Raw genomic sequence first — 27,851 nt, 5'->3', positions numbered from 1 at the left:
CTGAGTTCTAATTTGATTGCACTGTGGTCTGATAGACTGTTTGTTATAATTTCCATTCTTTTGCATTTGTTAAGGAGTGTTTTACTTCCAATTATGTGATCACTTTTAGAATAAGTGCAATGTGGTGCTGAGAAGAATGTACATTCTATTGATTCAGGGTGGAGAGTTGTGTAGATGTTTATTAGGTCCGCTTGGTCAAGAGATGAGTTCAAGTCCTGAATACCCTTATTAATTTTCTGTCTCATTTTGGTCTGTCTAATATTAACAGTGGGTGTTAAAGTCTCCCACTATTATTGTGTGAGAGTCTAAGTCTGTTTGTAGGTCTCCAAGAACTTGCTTTATGAATCTGGGTGCTCTTATATTGGGTGCATACATATTTAGAATTGTTAGCTTTTCTTGTTGCATTGATCCCTTTCCCATTATGTAATGCCCTTCTTTGTCTTTTTTGATTTTTATTGGTTTAAAGTCTGTCTTATCAGAGACTAGGATTGCAACCCTGCTTTTTTTTTGCTTTCCATTTACTTGGTAAATATTCCCCCATTCCTTTGTTTTGAGCCTGTATGTGTCTTTGCACATGAGATGGATCTCCTGAATACAGCACATCAATGAGTCTTTACTCTTTATCTAATTTGCCAGTCTGTGTCTTTTAGTTGCAGCATTTAGCCCGTTTACATTTAAGGTTAATATTGTTGTGTGTGAATTTAATCCTGTCATTATGATGCTAGCTGGTTATTTTGCCCGTTAGTTGATGTAGTTTCTTCACAGTGTCGATGGTCTTTACAATTTGGTATGTTTTTGCAGTGTCTGAAACCCGTTTTTCCTGTCCATATTTAGTACTTCCTTCAGGAGCTCTTGTAAGGCAGGCCTGGTGGTGACAAAATCTCTCAGCATTTGCTTGTCTGTAAAGGATTTTATTTCTCCTTTGCTTGTGAAGCTTAGTTTGTCTGGATATAAAATTTTGGGTTTAAAATTATTTTCTTTAGGAATGTTGAATATTGTCCCCCACTCTATTCTGGCATGTGGGGTTTTTGCAGAGAGATCTGCTGCTAGTCTAGTGGGCCTCCCTTTGCTGGCAGGCAGGAATGTATAAGTCTGCTGAAGCTGCGCCCATACCTGCCCCTTCCCCCAGGTGTTCTGTCCTAGGGAGATGGGAATTTTATCTATAAGCCCCTGATTGGGGCTGCTGCCTTTGTTTCAGAGATGCCCTGCCCAGAGAGGAGGAAGCTACAGAGGCCATCTGGCTACAGCGGCTTTGCAGTGCTGTGGTGGGCTCTGCCTAGTTCGAACTTCCTGGTGGCTTTGTTTACACTGTGAGGGAAAAACCGCCTACTCAAGCCTCAGTAATGGTGGATGCCCCTTCCCTGACCAAGCTCTAGTGTCCCAGGTAGACTTCAGACGGCTGTGCTGGCAGTAAGAATTTCAAGTCAGTGGATCTTAGCTTGCTGGGCTCCGTGGGGGTGCGATCTGCTGAGCTAGACCACTGGGATCCCTGGCTTTCAGCCCCCTTTCCAGGGAAGTGAACGGTTCTGTCTCGCTGGTGATCCAGGCACCACTGGGGTATGAAAAAGACTCCTACAGCTAGCTTGGTGTCTGCCCAAACGGCTGCCCAGTTTTGTGCTTCAAACCCAGGGCCCTGGTGGCATTGGCACCCAAGGGAATCTCCTCGTCTGTGGGTTGCAAAGACTGTGGGAAAAGAGTAGTATCTGGGCTGGAGTGCACCGTTCCTCACGGCATAGTCCCTTACGGCTTCCCTTGGCTAGGGTAAGGAGTTCCCTGACCCCTTGAGCTTCCTGGGTGAGGTGACGCCTCATTCTTCTGCTTGCCCTCTGTGGGCTGCACCAACTGTCTAAACAGTCCCAATGAGATGATCTGGGTACCTCAGTTGGAAATGCAGAAATCACCCACCTTCTGTGTTGATCTTGCTGGGAGCTGCAGACCGGAGCTGTTCCTATTCAGCCATCTTGCGCACGACTTAATCCAAGATGCTTCAAGGAATCTTTTATACACAAGAACAACACACGATCCTCTTTGCACTTTCCTAGAAGACAGATAGGGAATGAATTAAGAAGCCCTGGTTTTCTTTTCTGGTATACAGTGGTTATAGACTATTCCTCTGTTTAGCCTTAGGCTGTTATAATCCAGAGAATACAGTGACATTTCAGATAAAAACAATAAAAAAGCAACTCAATACCTTGCATTTGTGTTATGCAATAGTTTATAGCAAAACAGACAGGTACTGGTTTTGATGATGAATCACTTTGAACTCTGTGCTATCTCTTATCAAAGTCTAACTCAGGGAAGCGATAGTTGAGGAAAATGGAAAGACATGCTATTGATTTAGTAGGTCCCGGGAAAATGATAGAAAACAAAATTATTACATAGTAATTAGTGGAGACCAAAGAATCCCAATAGATAATTTTTCACTTTTGAAAATTTTGGTGCTTAAAGAAATTTCTACCATCTTTTAAAGCATGAATCTCCATTATCCAAAATTTTTAGTATTATAAAATATTCTAGTTTATCAATTTTATCTTAAAATATATTTTATAAATACAAAATAATATATGTAACTTTCGGGTAGGTTCTAAAGCATAATAATTAATGAACATCCATATAACCAGCTAGCCCAAGACTTAGACTATTACTAGTAATGAGCCTATGAATTCTTCCCGTTTCCATTGTCAGAGTAAATCTTTTTTCCCAGAAGATGTTGATACCACCTAAATTTCTAATAGCAAATGCTGGAATCAATTCAAATATCTATTAATGGGTGAGGAATAATTTATGGCTTATTTATTGAATAAAATATGCAAGATTAAAGTAATGAATTGAGTGATGTATAATAACGGGTGCAATTTGGTAGCATAATATTGGGTGAAAAAAGTTTCAAGAGACTACATGTAACATAATTCTATTTTTATAAAGCCCACAAATAAGGAAAACCAAATAATATATTGTTTGCAAATGTATGTTAGTAAACTATAAAATATAGTAAGAGAATTATAAATGGATTGCTATTAGATTTACTTATTTGAGTATTATAGATTTTATACTTCCATAGGATATTATTAGAAGAAATTATTAGAAGTTATTTATGCCATGAAAAATAAAGGTAGCTAATATGCTGGCCATAAGGTCAAATATAGACATTGTGATTACACATATGTAGTTTTACCTTCTTTACATAAAGTCATTTACATATGACTTTCCCTTCTTTACACAATTATTTTCACTAAATTATCCCTTAATATTATGCTCTTAAATAAGAAAGACATTAAAACAGATTTTGCAGTTTCTGCTGTCATTATTCACTATGACTTTTAAGACTTCCCCCATGTCCATTCTAATGACAAGAATCCTTAATATGTAGATCATGGACTTCTAGAGGTTCCAAGGATAGGCTTGAAACAGTTCATGAATCTTTGAAAATGTCTATAAAATTTCTTTGATTTTCTTTTTCCTTTTTTTTTTTTTTTTTTTTTAGTGCCAGGTGTTTATTCCCTCACACGTGGGTGGTTCACATACACAGCACACACAGGCGCGGGCACCGTGGGAGAGGGCAGCACTCATGGCTTCCGAGGGGAGGATCTTGGCCTCAGGGTGTAAGAAGGAAGAGGATGGTTTCTCTCCTTCCCTCATTAGGGCCTAGGGGACCCAGCAGCAAATCCTGCCCCTTCCACCTCTCAGCCAAGGAGAAGCCACCTTGGTGACGTCTAGTTCCAACGATTATACTAAGTGGAGAAGGGAGTGGCCTGGTCCCAACCATTACAGGGTGAAGATATAAACAGTAAAGGAAGGTACAGTTTGGATGAGGCCGCAAGAGGGGGCAGATGACACCATCAGAAACATGTGCAGGGGAGGGGCAGTTACTGGGCTTCTGGGCTGCTTAGTCCCTGGCTTGGCAGGAAGGGTAGGGAAGATGGATGGGGCTCATTGTTTGGCATTGATGATGTTCACGAATTCGGGCTTGAGGGAAGCATCACCCAAGAGGAAGCCATCCACTTCAGGCTGGCTGGCCAGCTCCTTGCAGGTTGCCCCCGTCACAGAGCCTCCATAAATGGATACGGGTGCTCTGAGCCACCACATCAGAGATGTTGGACACCATTCTCAGAACTTCTCGTGTACTTCCTGGGCCTTCTGGGGTGTTGCAGTCTTGCTGGTACCAATGGCCCACACAGGCTCGCAGGCCAGGACGACCTTGCTCCAGTCCTTCACGTTATCTGCGATGACCTCTTTCTTCTCGAAAACAAACTTCTCAGTGATGCCACTTCCCTTTCAGCTAGCTTCTCCCCAGTACAAGCGATTACTCTGAGTCCCTGTGCCAGAGCATGGGCCACTTTCTGCCCAATCAGCTTATCTGACTCCCCAAAGACATGCCTACTCTCTGAGTGCCCCAGGACCCTCGATTGGCTTTGCAGTCTTTGATCATGCCAGGGCTGATCTCCCAAGTAAAGGCCCCGTTAGTTGCTTTGTAGCAGTTCTGCGCAGCCACAGCAATCTTGGGCTCTAGCTTCTGGGGCAAAGTCGATATAGGCAGTGGGGAGAGTGCAAACCACCTCAGTGTTGGCCGGCACCTTGGCCGCGTTCAGAGTGCGGATGAGCTCCCCCAGGCTCTTCTTCCGTCGGTTCATCTTCCAGTTCCCCCCAACGAACTTCCTGGAGGTCGCCATGGCGCTGGAGCTGAGGCACTGAAGGTCAGCGTCAGCCTTCTGTGATTTTCTAGGTTGGGGATTATAGGTTTTATGATATTCTAAAAGGTATCATGTTAAAAAAAATGTAAGAACCTGTGTTGTGAGATTAGTATGGGCAAAAGCTTAAGGTTCATTTCTCTTGAAAAGTTGAATTGCTTCCTCATAGCAGATACTAAAAATTTATTACACATCATGGTTTTCTTTATTTTTAGCCACTAGGAAGCTCACAGTCCAGCTAATGCTTATTCATAATAACCATATTTGTCTTTAAGTCTGGCTTATTTTCTTCCTTCTCACACTCTTTTTTGAATTCTTTTAAATTGTTATTCTATAGAACATATGTGGAGTTTTATAGGCATCTGCTATTTTAACCTACTCTAATACATGAATAATAATGATCAGTCTTGACATGTTTTACATTTTAGAACCTTAAATTATAAAGAAAAAATTTTTTATATCTTAATCTATATACTAATTAAAAAATACATTTTTAAATTGCCTTTCTGAGCTTGGTTGGAAGACTCATTGTAAACCAAACATGACAGGCTGTTTGACAGAATTGTAATTAATGAATGTTGGCCAGAAACCTCCTCTAGCTACTTCCTTACCTGGCTCCCATTTTGCTTCTGTGGCTCTCATGCTGGTTGGTGCTGTCTCCCCTGCCTCTTACCTTGTTTATCCCATTGCTTTTCAATTCTAACTGTGCACATCTTTGCTGGAGAATTTGACACAAGCTCCCTGTGCTTTCCCCTCATTTGCGGGTTTGTACACATGTGTAGGATTCATTCTGTTTTCCTCCAAATCTGCAAAGCAAGGCAGGAAAGTGCCTTCAGTTGGGCCTTTCTTCACTCTACCTGAATGAGACCCAGGTGCAGTAGAGGAGAAATATGAGGTGTAGAGAAAACAATCAAGACAAAGAAAAAGAGGAGACACATTAGTTTAAAATGTGGGTAAAAAAGGCAGGTGAATTTTTAATAAACATTAGAAAAGAAGATGTTTATTAAACAAATGACCCCAAAGGCAAAAATAAAAGAAATAAGCTAATGTTTAAGGAAAACAAGTAAAGTGAGAATGTGTGAGAAACGATAGAGAATAAGAAGGGATTTATGAGTAGACAGATAATAGTATGCAGTAGCTGAGGGAAGACTGGATGTGGATATTGTGCTCAGTATGGAAATAAGTCAGACAAATATGGGCATGCCAGAAAGTTCATGATTCTGTGCTTATATTATTTTAATTATATTTTTAAAGTCCCTGGAGCTTTTGCTCCTTTACCATTGGGTCTGTAGTGTAGAAAATGAAATTCTAATCATTGTCATTGAAAGTGAATTAAGCCCATTTCTTCCCTCATTCTACTTTCTTTATATCAACCAAATTATCTATTACACTTTGGTGTTGTTTATCTTTCTTAATGTAAAAAGAAAGCAATGCACAAAAATACGAACACCTGTTGTACAGGCAGTGGAACCAAGTAAGAGACTTCAGGGACCTAAAATTGAATTTGTTAAAGCAACTTAATAGTAATATAAAAAATCTTTTCTATTTGCTAATGGGAAATTGGCTGTACAGGCATTTTAAAGGTGGTAAAACCAAAGGCTTCTGTAGGGTATTAGAGTAAGTTAATAGCTTTGCTTGGCTGAGTGATTCAGAAAGTCTACAAAGAAAGCAGTGATACATTTGGGTGTGCCTGACATTCTCCATTAGGACAAACATGAAATATGTGTTATTTGCTGACTTAATATTCAAAGAAATACTATGTTAATAATACTAAAAGTAACTTTTTTTCTCTTGGCATGCTCACATGTAGAATATGAAATTGCTTTTTGAGGAGTTAAAGGAATACATAATTGAACTTGGATTAGAGAAGGTTCATATGTTTCTGCACAGTTCCAATGTTGACATAGGACAGTGCTCATTTAATTTGCTCAACATATCTGTACATTTAATTTACAGTTAAGTACATTGATATCTATGTTGTAATGTTATTTTACTTATTTAATGAATAAAGGATTATTTTTTTCCTTTTCAAAAGAATATTACCACCTTGTTTGACTTTGAAAGTCACTTCCCAGAAGCTAATTTTCTCAAAAGCAAGGGAAGACTATCTCTCAGGAATCTTTGCTCAACAGTTTTGGGATGATATAAAGGATTTTGTTTTACCATTTCTATTGCATCATTGTACACTGACAGGTCATTGAGCACACTTGGGTGATTCAATTTTGTACAGAGGGTATTATGAGAAAAATGATCCCAAATTATTTTTCAAACTGATGTTTTTTGTTATCAATGTAACATTATATTTTACCAACTTTTGTTTGCTGTAATTTTGTACCATGTATAGAAATAGGGGTATAAGTAATGAATGTTTTAGTTTGATCCAGCAGTAAGTAAGTATATTTGCTGAGGGCAACCCAAGTAATTGGCTCACTGCATTCCTGAAGCTTATCTTATCAAACAGATATCAGACACTGCTGAAAGATGGAGGTGGAGGGAACTATCCCTGTTACTCGAAGATTTGTCATAGAAAGAGGCTTTGTCTAAGCAAAGAAGGAAACTCTGTCATTTCTTCTTAAGTTGCTGATCTAGTTTAAGAAGCAAAGTATATTTGCTGAAACTTATTTTTAAAAAAAGTGCAGGCAGCTCTCCCACTGCTTGTTCCTTTTCTGTCCAGACATTTTTCCTAGAATGGAAAACTGAAATTAAATCACTTTTAATGGAACTTAGAGGTAATGGTGATTGAGAAAGAGAGCCAGATGAAGAGAAAGAAAATAGATAGCATTACAGGATGGAGGAAAAGAAGGATAAGAATAGGGAGAAGGCAATATTTAAATTTCTATTATAAAAGGAAAGTAGCAAGTGTCAAACAATCTCTCTCTACTGTAAATAGAAACCATAGAAACAGATATTCACCTGCTCGCTATTTATTTATGGGTAGTTGTTGCAACAACTGAGTACTTGTTAGCCAGCAATGTTGAAAAAAAAGTGAGTACAGTAGTGATTAAGGAAAACGTTTAAGAATTAATTCTACTAATAAGCCAATGAGTTGATAGTTTGATTTTAAGGAATAGCTACATACAGCGTATGACAGTTTTCCTTGCTTCTTCATTTTTTGATTTGGGCATTGGTTATATTTAATCCAAATTTACTAGCTGTCATGTGCTAATACTTTGCTAGTGAGTTATATTAGCAGATTATAACTTTGAAACAGAATTTTCATTCAATGTTATTATGTAGAGAGTTTCTGAATGTGTGTTTTTGATGGATATGTAGATGTGAGTAATGGTTGTAGTTATATTGGAAAAGAATAAGACTGTTAGAAATGTTATAATGTGGATGATCCTTAAGCATCCTGTGAGGTCAACTGAAATTGGATATTTGTGTACTGATTTCTTAGAACAATTTTTGACCTCTCTTGAGGTCACCACTATAACTTAAATTCTCATTAGTAAAGAATTAAATCATTTGTCAAAACTAAGTTCTTCTTGGAAGGCCAAGCAGCAGCAAACAAAATCAGTATTCTTAACTCTTAAAAACAACGCTTGACTCTACTTCCCCTCTGATTACTGCACACGAATCTCTACTATATAGCAAAACTCTGCAAAAGTTGCCTATACTCAGGGTCCTAATTTTTTCTTCTCTCTCTGATCCCCCACACCACAATTTTAAAATTTTTATTATAAAAAAGTTCAAACATATAAAAAGGATAGAGAACAGTACCACTAGGTACCATTACTCAACTTCAACAATTCTCAATATATGGCAATCTTATCTCATCCTTATATTAATATTTCTTCTTCCCACCCAATTTCCATCCACTATGGTGTTATTTCGAAGCAAATCCTAGGCATCATATAATTATATCTGTAAATCATTTTGTAAGTATATCTAAAATACATGAAATACTCTTAATAAACAAACATAATTATAAAATAATCTCTCCTAAAAAATAAAATAACCCTAATATTACCAAGTATCCAGGGTAAAACTTCTCACAGTTTTATAGTTTGTTTTTTATGGTTTATTTGAATCCAGATTTTTGTGGGTATGTCTTGTGGTTGCTTGTGAGTCCACATAAAGTCCATTTGTTATAATTGATTTGTCTCTTTTAATCTTGTTTAATATGGATCTTCTCTCTGCGTTAGTTTCCTTGCAGTTTATTTCCTTTGCCTGTGGAATTTCCCACAATCTGAATTTTGCTGACTCATTCTCTCTTGAACACACTGCAGTTAGACTATTCTTCTTACTACTCTGGGAAGCTGCTCTTATCAAAAGTCACCAAGGAAATTCCACATCGTAATACTTGTTGGTCAGATCTTAGTCCTCATTTTAGTTATCTACATTATTTTTGATACATAATAATTATACATATTTATGGTGTACATGTGATATTTTGATTCATGCATACAATATATAATGATCAAGTCGGGGTAATTGGGATATCCATCACCTCAAACACTGATCAATTCTCCGTGTTGGGAGCATTCCAAATTCTCTCTTCTAGGTATTTTGAAATATGCAATTACTGTTAAGTATAGACATCATGCTGTACTATTAAACATTATAACTTATTCCTTCTGTCTAACTGTATGTTTTTACCCAGTAAACAACCTCTGTTCATCCCATGAATGCAGGAGCATTCATCCCATGACCCGGCCACGCAAAGGTTACCCCAGCTCTGTCAACAGCAAATATCCTCCATTTGCTCAGGCCAAATACCTTGGAATCGTTCTGATTTCCATTTTCTTTTCACACCTCATTTCCAGACACATTGCTTTGCCTCTTCCTTCAGCAGTGTCCACAAATGAACCATCTCTCACCAGCTCCTGTCCCCATCTGGTCCAACCTACCTTGAACTTTCAATCTGGCTTAGAGTGATAGTTTCCTAACTGGCCTCTGTGATGTAACCCTTACCTTAAATACAGTCTATGCTCAACCTAGCAGGCAGAGTGACCCCATTAAAATGCCAAAAAATTAAAATTACTTCTCTGTTCAAAATCCTCCAGCAGTTTTCTCTCTGACTTAGAGTTGACTTCTGAGTCTCCTTGCAGGGCCTTTCAAGGCCCTAATTATCTCTCATTTACACCATCACTTCTCTGACTTAATTCCTCATTTCTTTTTCCTTGGCTTCTTCCACTTCTGCCACAGGACTTTTATGAGGCGGAAAAGTAGACACCTAGTTGAAAAATGATTTTATAAAATTTGTTTAGAGCCTAGATTTTAAAATTTATTGTTCAATAAATTTGTACAAAATAAAGAGAAAAATAACTGGCTCAATTAGAATTTAAAAGCTGAAGAACTGGTCTCATAGATATAATACCTTGCTCTATCCTGAACCACTGATCTATGGGCTTAGGACAAATTATCCCTAAGTAATTTATTTTTATATTAAAGGGAAAGTGTCTTTTTTGGTCCATGTATGTGTACATTTATCCTGAGGATATTGGTAAACATAGCCAGTTTTAAAGTCTATTGATATTGTGGTAATGACTATTATTCTTACTTAGATATTTGAATTGAAATGTAACCTTTTAATTAGCTTGTGCTGATGTTTCATCTCTGCCTGGCAGTTCAAATTGATCTTATTAATAACTGGCTGCCTGTGTTCCATCATAGAGTCTGGAGAACACAGTCTTTCTTGCTCAAGTATGCTGAGTGCAAGAAGGGACAATCTGAGAGGTGAAAATAGTCTCTAGTATTTCTAAAAATGACAACAAAAGGCTACGTTATTAATAAACAGATTTCTAGATTTCAGTCCTAGGCATTTCACAACCCTTGATTGCATTTGCTTTTCTCTTATTTCCATAATTTAAAATTTTTTATTCTTTTTTGCTTATCACAGGCATGAATTCCATTATTTATGTCTGCAAAGAAGAATTTTTTTAATGAATTGAATGCAATATATACACACCCCCAAAAAGCTGTAAACATGGAAAAACAATGTGAATCAATTCTGCGGTGCTATTACATAAAATTACTCTCTGCATCTCAAAGATGTTTCTCCCTCCCTCAAGAAATTAAACATGGCCATGAAATATAAATGAATATGTATTTGCAGTAATGCTACTTGACATTTTAGTTGAATTAACAGAACTTCCAATATTAACCAACATTAATTAACAATGTAAAGTGTTTAAACATGGATTGTAATAACAATGCTGAGTGGATTATGCACATTCATCAATACACCACATGTTTGTTAAAGATTTCTCTTCAAATTCTGTATTATTAAGCAAACTTATTAAACCTGCCATGTGAATCTTGATTTTTTTTTTCTATACTTATTCTGTAATGATCACTCCTTCCTTAGGATATCGTGGTGTTGGGGATAGGCTGCAAGTTTGCCTCTTTTTCTCTTAAATGTCAATCTTTTCTCATTTACATGTAAGAGAACATTGTAAGAAAAGCATCTCTTTTTTCTCATGTGTTGCAGATAATGTTTTTCAGTTTTAGCTTGCCTTTTGACTTTTATTATGTTTTTTTGCTACACAAAATTTTAAAAATATTTCTATAATATTGCCTATTAGTCTTTCACTTTATGATTTTTACCTGTGTTGATTTTCTCAGAAAAAATTTATTGTCTTCCATGTGCTCCATATGTGGATGAATCTGAGAAATGATACACAGTTCCTGACCCTGTAGGCCTTAGAATACAATGAGGGATTCATTTTATTAGGAAGGAACCTTATGTTGGAAATTTTTCTACAGCTTCCTCTTGTGTATATTTTGGATATGAATTTAATTATAATGTCAGAATTATGGTGACAGTCTGTTAGAATGAAGTAATGAGAAATAATTGTAAGTCTGGGAAAATCTTTTAGGAATTTAAAAATATCTGAGAGTTTGGGACAGTTTTCATGTGAATGATCATATTGTTTCTCAAAATAAATTTTATTCCTAATCTGCTGTTTCATATTTCATAGATAAATTGGTTAAAGATAACCAAGACATGGTGTATTTTTATAACACTTTCATCTTTTAAGAAACAAATTGAAAGAAACCTAACTGAATCTATTTCTAGCTGATCTTGATGTAATTTTGATGTCAGACTTGGGGGTCACATGGCTTTGTGGGAGTCCATGGACTCTAATTCTGATTGGCTTAGATGTACACAGATCCATTGAGTTGATTTCTTACTCCAAATTGGGGTGATGTGGAGTTTGGAACATAAATTAAAAGTATTGTTGTGAATGTGTACTCATTTCTCTGCCATCCAAATTGTTCAATATCCACTTTAAATCTAACTTCCTGCATTACATCTCTTCTCAACCATTAGAGCTAGATGTGATTTTCCTCCTCTCTGAAATTCACTGAAGTATTTTTGGCACAAAGTAATATGTTATGTTATAATGACATTTTTGAATGTTACTAAAATATATTTTTCAGGTGATATATGTATAACAAATTTATTATACAAAAGTAAAATATCTTAGTTTTCATGTGCTTATGTTTTCTGCATGAAAGTAATCAGTGTACATATTCCACTTTTTTACTTCTATGCATTTTAAGGTGCTACCCAGTCTTCAGCTTAATTTTTCTAATTTTCATATTTCTGTCAGTGAATTAATCATAATTTAACCCTCATCTTAACAGTTAGCATTTAGACTTTCTTACACTTTTTATTTTTCTAATGTTTGAATAGCATAGCAACAAATTTCTTCCCATATAAAGATTTTTCCATGTTTTGCACGATTTTTTTTAAGGATAGAGTCCAAGAATCTGAATTACTGAGCCAAACAATGAATGATTTAAGGCTCTTACTGCTTATTGCCAAATATGTTTGTAAAGGATCCTACTGACTGCACAGCTTAAGGGCTTAGTCCCACAGGAGTGTCCTCTACTGCGGATACCAGCTACAATCCCCAGGTTGTGACCTTTGCTTCTGACCAACTAGCTATAAATTGGGTGCTTCCCATGACCCACTCTTGGGGTTTGATTAGTTTGCTCGAATGGCTCACAGAACTCAGGGAAACACGTTTACCAATGTATTCCAAAGGATATTGTAAAGGATACAGATTAACAGCCTGATGAAAGAGATTCACAGGGTGAGGTATGGGGAAAGCAATGAAGGGTTTCCACACCCTCCCCAAATGCACTACCCTCCAGACACATCCACATGTTCAGGGCTTTTTTATGGAGGGTTTATCACGTGGGTATGATCAATTATTAGATCTCCAGCTCTTCCCTCCTCATGGCTTGTTCTTTCTGGTGACCAGCCCCAATTCAGAAGCCCACCATGTGTTACCCCATTAGAACAAAAGATGCTCCTATCACCCAGGAAATTCCAAAGGATTAGGAGCTTTGTGCCAGAGAGCTCCTAAAACTCTTATCATTTTCTGAGTGATAGGAGCGCTAGGTGCATATTTTATTTTAGTATTTGGGAAATGATTTTGGCTGAGTTCTCGGATTCCCCAAAGTAAGTTGGCAAAACCACGAGTGGTCAGGCACACTGGACCAAGGGAATTAGCATTTTATGGGACACCTGAGGGATCATCCTCTCTCCCTTACCTCTGTCCCTGACTATGGATCAAAAAGAAATTGAGAGGGTCTGAACTGTGGAGTGGCTGGCTCATTATAATCTCAAACTCTGTTCTACTATGAGGCCAGGAAAACACCTGTTTCAGATACCAACTCTGTACCACACAAATATGGATTATACCTTCGTCCGAGGGGTCTGTGGTTCATAAATAAAAACTGATCATTGTAGGCCATGAAGAAATTCAATTTCAAAGAGTAAGAATTTATACGGTACTTTCTGAGATGGCTAGAAAATAAATAGGATCTGGAATTAATAAAGTTAAACTAAAACAAACAAAAATACAAAATAATTGGAAAAAATTTTCCTTAAAAATCAGGTTAAAAAAGGGATTAAGGGCACAATATCAGAGTATTTTGATTTTTAGATAGATGATGATGAATGAAAGGACCTTCAGATGGAAAAGGGGTGACTGATAGATCTGGATTTGCATTCTAGCACTGTGGCTTGCTAATTTGACCTCAGAAAAGGCTTAAAACATCTCAGTTTCCTTGTGTAGGAAGTGATTGTAAAAGTGCTTCCCTTATAGGGTTGTTCTGTAGAATAGATGAATAGTTAATGTAAATAATTTGCACGGTGCCTGGCCCTTACTTTATGCAATAGAACAATACTGAATTAAATTGATGATTTAGGAAGCTTTTATTCTGAAGAGCAAAGAGAGAATAAACAATGAAAGTGAATTTGGTATGACTCACTACTACGCAAGCAGTACCTAAATAGGTAGGTGCTCAATAAATATGTGTAAAATAAATAAGAGATTATTGAACTTAAACCTTAAGGCTGTAGTATCTCTCATAGCACTTAATCCATTGCATCATCATTATCTGAGCATGATTTTAGGCCCTGGGGTTACAGCAGTGTACAAAACAGACAAAAATCCCTATTCTCAAGTTGTTTAATTCTAGTGGGGAGGCAGAAAATAAACAAAACAAAGAAGTAAGTTATAGACTATATTAGAAGATGAGAAGCATTTTTGAGAAAATTAGAAGGAGAAATAAGCAGTGTGAGATGAGTGGTGTCACTATTTTAAATGGGATAGTTAGGGAAGATCTCACAGAGGTGGTGAATTGAAGGATCTAGTGAAGAGCGTTCCAGGCAGAGGAAAGAGAAGGTGAAAAGTCCCTGAGGAAGGAGCTTGCTAATTGTGCCCAGGAACATGGAGGAGCTTGATGTGGCTGGAGCAGAGTGAGCAAAACAGAATGGCAGGTCCCACATCTCAACTGTCTGCTCAGTGAGGGCAGGAACTGGAAGTTTCCTCTTTCCTTCCAATGACAACATAAGGCTAAGCATTGTAGGATTCAGGACATAAATGTTCTCTGCCTAAATATATTGATAAGTGAATTACTGAATGCTATGAGTTGAAGTATGTCCCCCCAAAGTCTTTATGTGGAAGTCCCCAACCGCCTTTACCCTCAGAATGTGACCTGATTTGGAATAGAGACATTGCAGATCTAGTTAGTTAGGAGGAGACCATACGGGCATAGGATGGAGCCCTAATATGTACTTATATAAAGGGGAAATTTGGAGACTCAGACATACACACAGGAAGAATGCTATGTGAATGTGAGGCAGAGATTGGAGTGATGTATCTACAAATTAAGGGATGCCAAAGACTGCCAACAAAACACCAGAAGCTAGGAGAGAGCCATGGAACAGATTTTCCCTCACTGACCGCAGAAGGAGCTAACATGCTGACATGTTGGCCTCAGACTTGTAACCTTGAGAGCTGTAGGAAGAAGATACATTCCTGCTAAGCTAACCCATTTGTAGTGCTTTGTTACAGCAGTGCTAGCTAACTAACACACTGAATGAATGTTTTCTTTTGATAGAGTCCACACCCTATGTTAAGAAAAAAACATCCAGTTTTTAAATAATCAAAAGACTGAAATTTTATTAGATAAAAATGCAATTAGTCAAGGAACATATGTAGAAAATTTAAATTTGTTAGTATAGGAAATTTTTAAAAATAAATTGTGATTTCCTGTCAGAAAAAATACTGATGGTACTGAGTAGTGATAAGGGTTTTGTGACAGTATAACCAGTTAACATCAAAACTGAGTTAAATTGCAGAAAACCCAGTTGGTGTCTGCTGGTGAAATGCTTGGTGTGTGGGGAAAACCTCCTACACATCTGGTATCAGAAGTGGTGTATTTTATTGAGTGTTGACTGTGCAGTAAAAGGAGTCAGTTTCTACCTACCATATAGGCACTTATTATAAGCATTTTAATGACTCAGTTTCCTTTTCCTGTAGATACTGGATAGCTTCTCCTCTGAACCCTGACTTTGTCTCTGAACAGTTCCTCACTTCCCTTTGGCCAGCATCTCTAACTGTCCTGTCCACTCCTATATATCAGCCTTTTTTTTTTTTAAACTCAAAGCTCATGTTTCATTTTGCATTTTTCTTTTAATGTCTTTTATCATGATTTTTCTAATCATATTATTTTTTCTTCTTTAAGCCCTTTTATAATTTTTGTTTATTGAATCTGTTGTAGACCTATAGGACTGGATTACAAATGTTCTGCTTTCCCTTTTACTTTTGAATAGTTCTTACTTTATGCTATTTTTATTTATCCTATTTTGTGCATATTAACATATTTGTGAATTATGAATTATCAGTTATAATGACCTTTTATAATTTGATGATTTTAGAAAAACTCCAAACTCCAATTTTTCTAAATTTACATTGTTGTGCCTAGTTTTTAAAAAATTAAATTGAAAAAAATTTATCTGACACTGTACTTTGATAATTTCTGTATCTTTTCACCTTTGGTGACTTGATAAGAAATATACACTCAGATTCGATTTTTTAAACCAGTCTTAAATTCTATGACTTGATGGGAGCATTTAGGCCACTTATATTCACTATTATAAGTATTTTCTTCTGTCAACCTATTTGACAGTTTAAAAAATTATGCTGTCTTGTCTCTTTTCTGTTAAGGCTGTTTATTTGCGACTATGTTTTTGTTTTGTTCTAGTAGTATGATGGGAGGAAGTTATTTCATGTTAAAGAATAGCAGTTTGAACATTGTTGGATGATTTAAATATGCTCTCTCATTAGCCCTCAAAATCACTTTGTGAAGTAATTAGTAACAATTACTTTGAATTCATCTAACAGTTTTCCAACACATCTAACACATCGTTCCTAATGCATTTAACAGTTTAGGATGGCCCACAGGCAACTCTTTAAGACCTGATCCTATTCCTGCAGGAACATGACAAGTTATACATAAAGCAATAGCCAATACTTCAGAGATTTATTATAAATTCCTTATCATCTCTTCCCTACTTTGTACCTTATTCCATGCCCAGTTTTGACACGTCTTTCTCCACTATTCAGTTTGCCCCGTTTTGGTATTCAGCTGATGATTTCTTCAGGTGTTGGTTACTGGCATCATTCACTGATGCTACATTTCCTTCCTTCTGGTAAATTCTTTGTAGAATTAGTAAGTCACCTTTTGGCTTCTCAAAGCCTTTTGTTGTGGACAAAGCAACCAGCTCTCTCTAACTTGGATCCCAAAGAATTTGGCTCCTTGAAAGACATCTTATCCACATCCCTGACATTTTATCATCAGTTAAAAAAAAAACAAAACCTAATGGTGGGTGGGCAGGTGGGTGTGTTACACGTGTCTTTCCTTCCTTCCTTCCTTCCTTCTTTCCTCCCTTCCCCCCTCCCTCCCTCCCTCCCTCCTTCCTTCCTTCCTTCCTTCCTTCCTGGTTTAACTTATGTTTTTCTATTATGAATCATACTTTTGGTGTCACGTCTAGGAACTCTTTGCCTAGCCGGAGATCCTGAAGGGTTTTGCCTTGCTTTTTACATTAGTACAATTTGATTAGAGAATTATTTGCTGCACACTTCTCAACTGAAATCAGAAGTCTTGATTCTAAAGTTCAAAACTATGTAAATGAATAAATGGATGACAGACTTAGCCATAGTGTATATAGCTAGAGTCTTTCCTTTTAAAAAATATTTTTATGGCTTTTAGCATTATAGAAACACAAAGTTCCTCTTCTATGGGTACTGTCATGAAGGAGGGAGGAGCATGGAAAGATAAGGCCCCTGTTCTCTGTGCTTTATTGAGTTATTGGTAGATTACTCTAGAGTTATTGGTAGATTACTTTTATAGAGTTATTGGTAGACTCCAATTGAAATGTCAAGGAGATATTAAGGTGCTGAATTTTTTTCCATTCAATTCTACTTTACTCTTTGCAATAACCCTGTGAGGAATGTACTATTATTACCCCCTTTTTAACTCAGATGAGTTTCCTCATCTCAGTTTAACTCAGATGAGGAAACTGAGGCCAGAGGCCATGCAACATATGGAATATACTCCTTTACAGTGAGTAAATGGCAAACTTTGGATTCAACATAAACAGAGAACTATAGCTTGTTTTCCCAACAGTATTTATTATTCTGTATTGTGGAACCAATGACAGATAACTCATATTATTAACAGAGGATTATAACACACAAATATTAGTAATAGGAAGGACATTGGTAAGAAGTAGGCTATAACAAATAAAGATATAACCACGTATGTTGGGTGCTTTTAGGTCTTCTAATAAGTCTAGTTTTGTAAAAGGTCAAAATGACAAGAATGTGGTTTCAAGCTTTATCATATCTGGAAAAGAGTTGTTTAATTTGAAAACATATTTATGGTCTAGGTATAAGTTCATGATGATTTCACCATCAGTGGCAGGAATTTCCTTTTACTGCTGAAATTCAATAGAATATTTCATAGTCAAATACAGAGTAGATTCCATATATAGATTTTAAGATAAAGTTTTAGTCATTTTTTGAATAAAGTGAAAGCAAACAATACATTTTTGTTTACTTTTCAATCTGAATATATCTTTTCCAAAAACCTCAGCTAATTGGGAGCATAACTTTTCATAACAAATATTGCCAATTAGATATTTACTTTCTTGATTCCAGAATTAGAGCTTCATCCAGCTGGTCCTCTGCAATGTGTGGCTATGTCTACACCTTTCTAAACAAAGAAGCAATGGCGGTCTATGTGATATCTTTTGACAGATCTTCTGGGGCCTCACTAATTCTAATTTCTTCCTTTCATGGGGCCTGCAATTCTTTCTATTCTTTGCTTTAAAGCCCTCTCTCCAGAAGACCTTTTTTAAAAAGGTAAGACATTTATGCAGCCAAAAAACACATGAAAAAATGCTCACCATCACTGGCCATCAGAGAAATGCAAATCAAAACCACAATGAGATATCGTCTCACACCAGTTAGAATGGCAATCATTAAAAAGTCAGGAAACAACAGGTGCTGGAGAGGATGTGGAGCAATAGGAACACTTTTACACTGTTGGTGGGACTGTAAACTAGTTCAACCATTGTGGAAGTCAGTGTGGTGATTCCTCAGGGATCTAGAACTAGAAATACCATTTGACCCAGCCATCCCATTACTGGGTATATACCCAAAGGACTATAAATCATGCTGCTATAAAGACACATGCACACGTATGTTTATTGTGTCATTGTTCACAATAGCAAAGACTTGGAACCGACCCAAATGTCCAACAATGATAGACTGGATTAAGAAAATGTGGCACATATACACCATGGAATACTATGCAGCCATAAAAAATGATGAGTTCATGTCCTTTGTAGGGACATGGATGAAGTTGGAAATCATCATTCTCAGTAAACTATCGCAAGAACAAAAAACCAAACACCGCATATTCTCACTCATAGGTGGGAATTGAACAATGAGAACACATGGACACAAGAAGGGGAACATCACATTCTGGGGACTGTTGTGGGGTGTGGGGAGGGGGGAGGGATAGCATTGGGAGATATACCTAATGCTAGATGATGAGTTAGTGGGTGCAGCGCACCAGCATGTCACGTGTATACATATGTAACTAACCTGCACATTGTGCACATGTACCCTAAAACTTAAAGTATAATAATAATAATTAAAAAAATGAAAGAAAAAGGAAAAAATAAGTAAATAAATACATAAAAACGTAAATATCTTATCAGGAAAGCAGATATTCTCCCCAAGTAACTCACGTCATTTCCATACCCTCCTTGATGGTAAGGAAGCAGGAGCCAGGAAAGTTATATTCACATGGGTCAGTCTAATGTGTGTGTGTGTGTGTGTGTGTGTGTGTGTGTGTGTGTGTGTGTGTAGGTTCTCAGGATTCTATAGCAGCAGACATAAACTGTATGAAAAGATTTCTGTGATCAAACTTTTCAGTGGAATTTTTTTTTTCAAAAGCCAACCTAGTTATTTTCAAGTGTAACTAAGAAAATGTTAGGGCTATAAAATTAAATGTAGCTTTGAAAAATTATTCTTTCTTACGTACAGTTTACACACAGTAAAATAACAGATTTTAAGCTTACATTTCAATGGAATTTGATAAATGTATATCAAATAACACAACAATAATGATGTAGAACATTTCTTGGTTATATAGATGAGAGGTTTGTATGTTGCCCAGGCTGGCTTCGAACGCCTAAACCTCGCCTCCTTATGCACCAGGACAACAGGTCTGAGCCACCGCTGCTCCCAATGTAGAACATTTCTATTACCTCAGGAAATTCCATATCACTTTCCAGATACTCTCCCTTTCCCTGCCCTTGTAATTCCATCACCATAGCTTAGTTTTGCCTATGCTGGCACTTCATATAAATGCAATCATATATCTACTTTTCTGTGTCTTGCTTCTTTGGCTTGACATAATGGTTTTGAGGCTCAATCATATTGTTGCATGTATCATTAGTTTGCTGATTTTTGATTCTGAGTACCAGTTGACTATATTGTAATTTGTTTCTCCATTCTGTTGTTGATGAACATTTTGGCTGCTTCCCATTTTTGTCTATTACAAACAAAACTCATATTAACATTTTTGTGCAAGTCTACTTGTGGCCATATGCTTTCATTTTTCTTAAGTAAATACCCAAGAGTGAAATTGCTGCATCATAGAGTCAATGTATGTTTAACTTTATAAGATATTGCCAAATATTTCTCCAAAGGCCTTGTACTATTTTGACTTTACATATGAGAGATGCTCCACATCTTTGCCAATATTTGGTATTGTTAGTCTTTTTGTTAGCTATTCTATTTGTTATGAATTGCCATCTCACGTTGGTTTTAATTTGCATTTCCTTGATGACTAATGATGTTGAGCACATTTTCCTGTGCTTATTAGCCAACTTCATATTTCCTTTTGTGAAGTGTCTCTTTAAGTCTTCTGCCCATTTAAAAATTCAACATCTGGACATACTTGGAGTTCGTTTTTGTTGACTGCTTTTTTGCCTGAGTATGGGTTACTCTTCAGTTTCTTTGCTATGCTGCTATTTCTGTGATTGGATATAGGACATTGTTGTAGCTACTCTAGATTCTGTCACATTCTTTGAAAATTATTGTTTTTTTGTTTTATTAGATAATTAAGTTGCCTGAATCTAACTGCAGACTTTGTCTGCATCCGTGTATATAAAACTGCTTGTAGCTCTTGTCTGTTCTTAGTTTACCATTGAGTATGATGTTAGGTGAAGGGTTTATATTGTTGCCCCTTTTCAGAATGAGAAAGTTTTCTTCTATTTCAACTTTGCTAAGTGTTTTTGTTTTTAAATCATGAATAGATGTTGAATTTTTCAAAACGATTTTTCTGCATCTATTGAGCGGCTGATTATATAGTTTTTCTTTTTCAATTCATCAACATGGTCAATTACAACTGATTTTCAAATAACCTTCTAAATGGGATAAATCCCATTTGGTTGTGATATATTTTTGATGAATTTGATTTACCAGTATATTTTAAGGGGTTTCAAATCAGTGTTCATAAGAGATATTCATCTGTAGTTTCCTTTTCTTGGAAAAAGATGATTCTCTATGATTTTGGTATCAGGGTAACTTTGTGTCATAAAACAAATTGGAAAATATTTTTTATTTCTGTATTTTCTGAAAGAGTTTATGTGTAAAACTGACATTATTTCTTCCTTAAATTTTGGTAGAATTCACTTGTGAAGGCTTGAGGGCATGGAGTTTTCTCTGTGCGAAGGTTTTAAATTATGAATGTAATTTCTTTAAAAAATATAGGGTTATTAATATTTTCTGTTTCTTCTTGTGTTATTTTGGGTACTTTATATTTATTGGGGAACCTGTCGATTTCATCTTAGTTGTCAAATTTATTGTCATATGGTTGTTAACAATTTTTTTTATTAATTTAATATATGTGAGAATCTGTGATGGTCTCCTCTTTAATTGCTGATATTGATAAATTATTTTTGATTTTTTTCTTGAACAATCTTGTTAGAGCCTTATGACTTTTATTAATCTTCCCAAAAATATCAATTTTTGTCTTTGTGCATTCTTCCCATGGTTTGGTTTTCCTTTGACCATTTTTTACTGTTGTCTTTACTATTTCTTTCCTTCTATGTCTTCTAGATTTAATTTGTTCTTTTTTCAAAACATGAATTGAAAGGGAATATATGGCTTTGAAAAAGCAATAGAAAGATTTGCATTAGGGCATGCTAAGAAAATTTATGCAGATTTCTTAATCATCTTATTTTTGTTATTAAGAGATTTTAAAGTGACATGACCTTTGCTGTAAATTTAATTTTAGTTAATTACATACAATGGGCATGAAGACTGCAGTCAGCATAAAGAAATCATAAGGCAGAAAATCCTTGTTCTCTGCTTGTCAAGTCAAACTCCTACCAATAGCACTGTAATTTGAAGGTGGAAGTATAGTTATGTATTCCAGGCAATTATACTGTATCACTCTTTTTACTCATAACCTTTGAATGATCAGCCATTATAGGTGAAATTTTGTCTGCACCATTTGACATATTGATCATATATGTCAATTATGAAACGTTTCCTCATGATACATTTCTCTTAAAATATATTTCTCCAATTATCTGACATCAAAATGATGTATGGCGTGCTTAGGAAGCTTATATTTTGTGACCCTTCTTTTCTTTTTATACTGGTCTACGTTTGTGTTTTTCCAACTGTAATGTAAACTTGTAAGCAAGCATGGTCTTTTTTTTTTTATTCTTTCAGTGCATAATAGGCCTCCATAAATATTTATTTTTTCAATATATTTTTACAATGTGTCTCAGCATTTAAAACATTTATAATTCATCTTTTTAGTTTCTAAAGAACAGAAAGAACTTGATTTTAAAAGTTAATGGATCATAAAAATATTACATTTAAAAGCAAACATGAAACCACTGAAATTTTATTAGTCCTTTTTTTTACTTCAATTTCCCAACTGAGGTTTAGAAACCAACCACAGTTTAGAAATCTGTATTCATGTCAAAAGTAAACCACAAGAAATACAATTAGAAAAATTATAATTGTTGCAGCTGGATGTTGGGTAAAGTGGTTATACTATTGTCTCTACTTTGGAATATATTTGAAAAGTTTTATGAGGCAAAGTTAAAAAATGCCTATTATGAGCACATGTATGGAAACTCAAGGAGTTGGAAAAATTGTGTCTTGTCATTGTGATTTACTGTTTACAAAAATAGTTCTGAACACAGGTGAATCTAGAGAGCCTATAGAATATGTAATTTGGAGAGGTAGCTCTCTTAAGGAAAAATGATACAAAATGATGTTTGCAGAATTTGTTGAGAAAAGGAATATTGGCCCAGTGCAGTGGCTCACGTCTGTAATCCCAACACTTTGGGAAGCTGAGGTGGGTGGATCACCTGAGGTCAGGAGTTCAAACCAGCCTGGCCAACATGGTGAAACCCCATCTCTACTAAAAATACAAAATTAGCTGGATGTGGTGGCGTGTGCCTGTAATCCTAGCTACTCGGGAGGCTGAGGCAGGAGAATCACTTGAACCCAGGAGGTGGAGGTTGCAGTGAGCCAAGATCATGCCATTGCACTCAAGCCTGGGCGTCCGAGAAAAACTCCAAAAAAAAAAAACCAAAAAACAAAAAAAAAAGGAATATTGATCTGGGACAAAAGAAGAGATCACTTTAAATTATTTAGAGAATAATAAGATATTAATGAGCTGTCTTTTATAAATTTTTTTATGGTAGTCTTTGTCTTCATTCTCTTTGGCTCTTCATGTCACAATGATTTTGTAATACTGTTTTCTATAGATGGAATAAATAATAATTTGGTTTTACTTTTGAAATGTTTGATCAATTTTTTTGTTGTTGATAGTTTAGAAAAGTTTCTTTAAGATCATAATTTATTATTGGTAATAGCTGCACATTTAGGATTGCAAATAAATATTTATTTGAATCTCATTTTGCTTTCTGTTTTCAAATTTTAATCCTTATGCAACCAAGCCTACCTCTAAATAACAAATAGGAGTTAACGTTTAACTTCATAAACAGATATTCTGTTATTCTACAGGAACATTTTTAGAACCTGAAGTTTGGGTCTTAATAAGTCATAACTATTGGCTATTTCTGACCCACTCTGTAGAGTGGTATTATTATTTGAGGACAAGTCCATACTCCCCACTTTCTATTCTGCACAATTTTAGTGAAGTCACATGTAACTACTTTGCACATCTGCCAACACACTGGCTCTGCTTATTATTTCTGCATGACAAATCATGCAATTTCTCTCATTTCTAGTTCCCTTTTCCACAAAGTGGGGATTTTGAAGCACTTGCTCTGACTATCCCCAAGAGTTGCCTTGAGAATAAGTGCCATATTCTAGGTGATGGCACTCAATTATAAAGTGGAATCCAAATGTTATTCTTTTCATGATTGTTATAATTGTCATCGTCCTCATAGGATTGTGATCATCTGATTGGCTATGAGGTTATTCATTACTGGTAAAAGTGGACTTGTTCTTTTGCTCTCTGTACCAAATCTTCAGTATATTCTCTCTATATTCTTGTCCTACGTTTTGAAATTATTTGGTCAGCTTTTTAACTTTCAAGTGGAAGACTCACATCCTCAAATAATCATCTGTTTATTCATTCAACAGTATGAATGCAAGTTTATTTAATACCATGTGTTGTGCTAGGCTCTTGGAATTTCAGTGATAAGTAAAAGATAAGGTTTCCACTCTCTTGAGCTTACATGTGTAACGGGAAGTAGGAATTAATCAAATAATACCAAAAACAAAGTAAGCTAAGGAAAGAGCTATGAAGGAAAGGAACAAGGTGCTCAGACTCATTTGATCTGTAGAGGAAGGCTTTCCTACCACAAGCCCCTTGCCTTGCCATCCAAAGAATACACTGGAGATAAGTCAGAGGGGAGCTGGCTTGTGTAATGAATCTATTATCATTCACCTTCAGAGAAATATGCTCCTCAAGCTTACTTGAAGCTCTAATTCTAAGGCTTTAGGATGTTCCTTTACTGTGCCCTCTTTCCAACAGCAGGTCTCTTCAAATCTATAAGATTTTAAAACCCTTTCCTGGGTCACAGTGAACAGGTCAGAGTTTATTATGCTCTGAGTATTTCAATGATTGAAAAAAAATTATCCCAGGCAAAGAGCATGGTGGAAATGTCTTTGTATCACTAAAATTCTGGAATAAAATTTTATTTAATTGCAATATGCTTACTAGTAAGGCAGGGAATATTTCAGTTTCTCAAAACACATATTTGTATATAAATAGTTTACATGCTATTTACAAATAATATTTCCATTGTGTATTATTAGAGTATATCCTCTTATGAAAACACTTTGTAAGAGAGCAAACATTTTAGTCTACTTCAAGACACTTATAATTTTAATAAACTGAATTATTTAAAACACAAATATAACTGGAAGGACTCTGCCTTTCACCCTTACCCCAGGGTATAGGCTTGTTCTGGACAGCGAGAGGATGCATAATTCTGTTGCTACCATCTGCTATGGATAATGGTGTGAGAGGAGCTTTGCCTAAGGATTTGATGTGCTAAAGAAAATTCTGTTTTCAAAGCTCTGGCTGTTTGTGCTGCTGAGAATAAAGACATGGAATAGATGGGCCTTAATTGAGCAGAACAATTTAAGAAGTGCTGGGGTATACAGAGGGAGACCCAGAATCTAGTTTGGAGTAAGGGTTGGGTAGGAAATCAAACTGCTTTGCATACAGAAACATGGAGAATTTTGTTGTAAAATCCCTGGCACAGAGAAAGGAGGAAGAGGAGTGGTTCCTCAGCAACCTATTAGGGGGCCCTAGACATAAGGGAAAAAGTTTTGGGAAATTCCCTCTTCAGCGGAAAGGACATTAAATTTCAATGAACAGAAATTTCTGGTATCTGTTTGAACTTGTTTTCTGCTCTGTATTGTACTTAAAGCTTTGCTCTTCACAAATTTTATACAGCATTTGGATTGAATTTGTAATGTTTTGTAAGGGTTGAAAATAAAGAAGTGGGGTCCAGTGTGAGGCAGTGTGAGGCAGAGTGGACTGGAGAGAAAAAGGTGCAAGGTGGGCTATGGCAGGATGACTCAGGATTTAGGAGAAGATGTTAAGAGAAAGTCCCCCTCTTCTAAAAACAGCTGTGTTTTTCAAATTGTAGTACCTTGGTTACCTGCCTCTGAATTGCCTGTGGCACTTGGGAACCTACAGCAACCTGAGCTCTACCTCCGACCTTCTCAGACTATTTGCCTTGTACACACTTCCTGGGACAGTCTTCAGAAACTGGAGTTTGAGAACTGAGGCCCTAGAGAAGGTTAATCCTTAGGTAGTGATAAAAGAAAAACCTCGACAAATTAAACTTAGCAGAGTTTAACTGGGCAAAGAACTGTTGGCAAATCAGGCGGTCTCCTGAGCCAGAGTGTGCTCAGACAGAGTCCAGCTGGTGGAAAGGGACTTATGGAGAGAAAAAGAAAAGCGATGTAGAAAAATTGAAGAGAGGTACAGAAACAGCTGGATTGGTTACAGCTCGGTGTTTGCCTTATTTTGAACAGGGTTTGAACAGTTGGCCACCTTTGGTTGCTCAAAACTTGGTGATTGGCACAAGAGTAGGTTACAGTCTGTTTGCACATCCATTTAGGTTGCAGTTCACTGTGTACAGAGAAACCTTTAGGCTGAACTTAAAACGTGTAAGGAGACAGCTTTCTGCTTGATTTAACAGTAACACTGGTGTGTGTTGGGAGGTAGGGAGGTGGAGGCTCTTTCTTCTCTCAGTCTGCCTTTTTCCACAACAGTTCTGAGGAGTAAGCTTGTAATGTATTTGTGCAACTGCTTCTTTCTGTAATTCTAAGCAGGAGCAAGCAGTAAACTAATTTTCAGATTTCAGAAAAGTCCATCAGTGCAGGCAGAGCCTTCCTTTTGTTTCCTGACAAATAGTTTGTTGACACTGAAAACAAAAGATGTGTTTTCTGGCACTGTTTCAGGCTTTCTTTTTGAGAACAAGCTGCTCTGTGGATGTGTTCAGTTTCTACTATTTCAAAGTCCAGTGGGTGGCATTTACATGGGTTTTAAACTATCTTTAGTTATTAACGTTGGTGTTATTATTGGTAATTATTCATGATAGCAATGCTTAGTGAGTATCTGGGTATACAGGGCTAAATTATTAAAAAGAAAGAAAGAAAGAAAGAATGAAGGAAGAAAGAAAGAGAACGTGTGTGCTTGTTCTGACCTGTAGCAGACCAGGTCTCACACCTTGACTCCCTGGGGGCACCTGCTTCATTTTAATCCCCCCAAAGCAGTAAAACTAGTACCTATGTGTACATCCATGTTGGTATCTGCAGCTACACACACACACACACAAACACACACACACATCCATCCACTCATTCACATATATGTGTGTGTGTCTCTGTGTCATGTATGGATTAAGATTAGACAGTATAGTTTTTAAAATTATTTTTTATTGGTACATAAAAGATGTACATATTCTCTGGGTACATGTGATAATTTGATACATTAATATAATCTGAATTGGAATATCCATTACCTTAACTATTTCTCTTTTCTTCATGCTAGGAACATTCAAATAAGGAACAGTAGATTAATGTTAACTATAGTCAACCTACTATAGAGATTGTACTCTGCTGTACTTTGGCCTCCTTTAGCCACAGCTGGAGCTGGAGCAGCTGAGACATAGGGCACCAAGTCCAGAAGGTGCACAGAGCAGCAGGACCCTGTACCCAGCCCATGAGACCATTTTTCTCTTTTAGGCCTCTGGACCTGTGATGGGAGGGGCTGCCATGAAGATCTCTGGCATGCCTTGGAGACATTTTCTTCATTGTCTTGGCTATTAACATTTGGCCCCTGGTCACTTAAGCAAATTTCTGCAACTGGGTTGAATTGCTCCCCAGAAAATGGGCTTTTCTTTTCTACCACATGATCAGGCTGCAAATTTTCCAAACTTTTATGCTCTGCTTCCCTGATAAATAAAAGTTCCAGTTTCAGATAATCTCTTGGTGAATGCATATGACTGACTGCTTTCAGAATCAGCCAGGTCACATCTTGGATGCTTCACTGCTTAGAAATCTCTTCTGCTAGATACCCTAAATCATCTCTGTCAAGTTCACAATTCCACAGATCACTAGGGCAGGGACAAAATGCCACCGGTCTCTTTGCCAAAGCATAGCATGAGTGACCTTTACTCCAGTTCCCAATAACTTCCTCATTTCTATCTGAGACCAACTGAGCCTGGAATTCATTGTCCATATTACTATCAGCATTTTGATCAAAACTGTTCAACAAGTGTCTAGGAAGTTCCAAACTTTCCTACATATTCCTGTCTTC

At 36.5% G+C, this 27,851-nt stretch overlaps 1 protein-coding gene and 1 pseudogene across 4 annotated transcripts in view; one reads left to right on the top strand and one right to left on the bottom strand.

Annotated features, from left to right (window-relative positions):
* The window catches only part of FRK (fyn related Src family tyrosine kinase), a 163,196-nt gene that overhangs the window by 57,347 nt on the left and 77,998 nt on the right, over window positions 1-27,851 (top strand). The gene's annotated exons all lie outside the window — the stretch shown is intronic.
* On the bottom strand, window positions 3,827-4,685 carry LOC101058186 (triosephosphate isomerase-like; annotated as a pseudogene).

Source organism: Pan troglodytes, chromosome 5, assembly GCF_028858775.2.
Source record: "Pan troglodytes isolate AG18354 chromosome 5, NHGRI_mPanTro3-v2.0_pri, whole genome shotgun sequence".
Taxonomy (NCBI): Eukaryota; Metazoa; Chordata; class Mammalia; order Primates; family Hominidae; genus Pan; species Pan troglodytes.
The sequence above is the reverse complement of the archived record's forward strand: the minus strand, read 5'-3'. Positions and strand labels throughout refer to the sequence as shown.